This window comes from Marmota marmota, unplaced genomic scaffold (genome assembly GCF_001458135.2).
Source record: "Marmota marmota marmota unplaced genomic scaffold, marMar, whole genome shotgun sequence".
Taxonomy (NCBI): Eukaryota; Metazoa; Chordata; class Mammalia; order Rodentia; family Sciuridae; genus Marmota; species Marmota marmota.
In genome coordinates, this window is record NW_025999900.1 from 51,907,346 (window position 1) to 51,910,593 (window position 3,248).

Genomic DNA, 3,248 nt, shown 5'->3' on the forward strand with positions numbered 1-3,248 from the left:
AGGTGAAAAGAAATGTGGTAAATATACTCAATGGAATTTTACTAAGCCATAAGGAAGGATGAAATTTATTGCATTTGCTGGTAAACTGACCTAAATGGAGAACATCACGCTAAGTGAAATGAGTCAGATTTGGAAATTCAAGAGTTAAATGATGTCTCTCATATACAGAAGTTTGAACAATATAAAGGGAAAAACAGGTGGGGAGATTCCGTGAAAATACAAATAAGATCATTGGAATAGAGGAAGAGGACAAAAAGGGAGGGAGGGAGAGTGGGAAAAGTGAGAAACTGTAGAATAAAATTGAACAGATTATGATAAGTACATATATGAATATATCATAGTGAATTTCACCTTTAGGTATGTCTATAAAGCATGATCTAAAAAGTAGTAGGGGCTGGGGATATAGCTCAGTTGGTAGAGTGCTTGCCTCACATGCATAAGGTCCTGGGTTCAATCCCCAGCACCCCCCAAAAAAATAATAATAAAATAAAATAAAAAATAAAAAGTAGTAAATAAAAAGAAGAAAGAGTAGAGAAAGGGGAACAGGAGGAGGGAGGATGGGAGGGAAAGAGAAAGAATTGGGAACTGAAATGGAGGAAATTATATGCCATGCATGTATGATTATGTCAAAAGGAACCTGATATTATATATAACTGTAACATACTAACAAAATCAATTTTAAAATTCCATAATCTACTTCCAGGCTTGACTATGGTTGACACAGTAGTTGGAAGATTCTTGTACTCGAGTTGAGAAATGATGGGAGAGGAAAAGGTCCAAGAGATATTTCTTTACTTCTATGTCTTCAATCACCTGACACAGAATTACCTGCAAATCAATCACCTGAAAAATATCTGCTGATTTTTTGCCATATCAATAGGCACAAAATACTTGCATAGGATAATAAGGTTGAATATTTCACACATCTCATGTGGATAAATGAAGAATAAACAATGTAGTTAAAGTATGGGATTGTGAGAATCTGAATTGAGTGAATCCAAATGTTTCATTAAATGCCTGATTATTAATATGTTGATGATCTTCTAACACATGGGACAATTATGAATAAATAAAGAAAATAAGTCCATTTTTTAAAAAAGTTAATGAACATTTTTATCTAAAATGGCAGAATATACTTGACATTGGAGTGAACTGTAAAGGAGTTAATTTGGTGGATGATAAACCCAAAGTGGAGAATTCAATATAATGTATTTTAACTACTTATTTAGGTTGATATAATGGAATAAAATACTCTCCTCCTCTTTTTGAGGATGAACTCTTCCCCATTTCTGCCCCTAATAACTTAATCATGATAGTAATTTCCAGAGACTCTTTCATTTCTCACACATTTTTATGGAAGGAAAACTATTTAGGAAAGTACAACCAGACAAAGGACCTTCTAACCAGAACATTTCTCTTCATGTGGGTAAGATCCTCTTTAACTTGAAGAACACAGTTTTGAAGCATTTTTGGTGTCCCAGATTGGCTGAAACTAACTGGGAAATGTTTGGGTAAAAGATGTTGCAGCCAAGTAGCATTAACTGACAAGTGAAAGAATATGGGTTTTTCTTACAGTTAAATTACTTCAATTACATGAGTAAAAGCATCTTTAAAGATGAGAGAGTAGATTATTTCTATTGATTATTCTGAATTGCATCCAACTGATGCCATTAAAATATGTTCCCCTCCAATAAAATTCAGTTCAGTTTTAGATTGTTTTATATTAAAAACACTAACAGATTCATTGCACATAGTACTCTACTGAGTTGACCAGTTGACCATATTTTGTAGACAGAAATGATTTAATTATATATTAAAATTAAGCAGCTAATGATACTAATTTTTGTAATTTTACTTATTTGATTTCAATTTTTAAGTTTTTATCCCCTTGATTACTGAGAAATAGTGAAAATCAGCTTTCAAAGGTTGCAAATGATTTATGTTTATATTTATATTAATAATTTAACACAATGACCATTATAATGGTCTTTAATATGAAACTTAATAATAGCTGATGCATATAAGTCATGTCTAAATAAATAATAATAGTTATAATACTTTTTTTTTCAATAAAGTATGGAAATTGTGATCCTCCCGCTTCAGCCTCCCTGTCACTGGGAAATCGGTGTGCACCACTCTGCCTGTCAATAATAATTATTGATAAAAAATATTTAATTCCACATGGTTTCATGCAAACATACTTCAGGAATTCAAGTTCTTTCATCAAAAAACTATTAAAATGCAAATAACAAATTAAGTTTGCTTCTAATACTAATATCATTATGAATGTGTATGAATGACTTCTATTCTCTAAAAAGTCTATACAGAATGAATTCTGTGAAGGGGATTAATTCTTAATATTTTGTTTGACCTGGTAGGACAACCAATGTCCTCCAGTCACCAGTGCCAATGTGCCAGCACCCCCTGCTGGGCATTGGTTACCAATAAAATTCTATTGATAAGAAAGGTTAAGGGTGTTCATGCATATTTTATTTATTGTGTCAGGATTTATTTGCACAAGGAAGATAGATTTATATTTCTGATGTGTATTGTCACTAAAATATTACAAAGCCACGAATGCCCTAATTAGCATGTCACCAGCTGTCCTTGTAGTGACATATCTGTATTTTAAAAAAAATCACATACACTATATGCACTTACATATATGTGTATGCATAAAGTAATTTCAGTAATTCATCACATTAATTTGAATAATTATCACTTATGTATGTTTGGCAATTTTTTATTGAGGTTTGTGCTATATGTACATATGCAATAATAAGTCTTTGACTCTTAACTGTTATTATTTTGGTGTAGGAAAAAACAGGTATTCTATATAGAACTGATTTTAACTCTTAATTTTCTCAGCTATTAGACTTGTGACTTATAGAAAATTATATCTTATTAAACTTATTTTTCTTTTTGGTAAGTAAGGATAAAAATACACATTGATTATTACATAATAAAAATGGTCAAGTCTCTTCCAAAATTTTTAGTTAAGCTTTCTAGGTGTCTGGTGATCTTTATGGTTAACAACCCATGTGTTTAAAATGCCTACGTATGAAAGCATTTATATTTTTGCCCCTTTAAAGCAATGTATAAATGCTAAGGAATTCTAACATCAAATGCATTATAGATGCGGTTTTGGGCTGAAATAAATGCAAAATAGACAACTGGATATTTATTTTGGTAAGAATAAATTGGATTTCTGTTTATTGATTATCCAAGAATACTAATAATGTATGCTA

General features: G+C 31.0%; 1 non-coding gene across 1 annotated transcript; it reads left to right on the plus strand.

Annotated features, from left to right (window-relative positions):
* Positions 1-396: 396 nt before the first annotated feature.
* Trnav-cac lies at positions 397-469 on the plus strand. Its single transcript has one exon. It is a non-coding gene; the product is annotated as a tRNA-Val (tRNA).
* Positions 470-3,248: the final 2,779 nt, after the last annotated feature.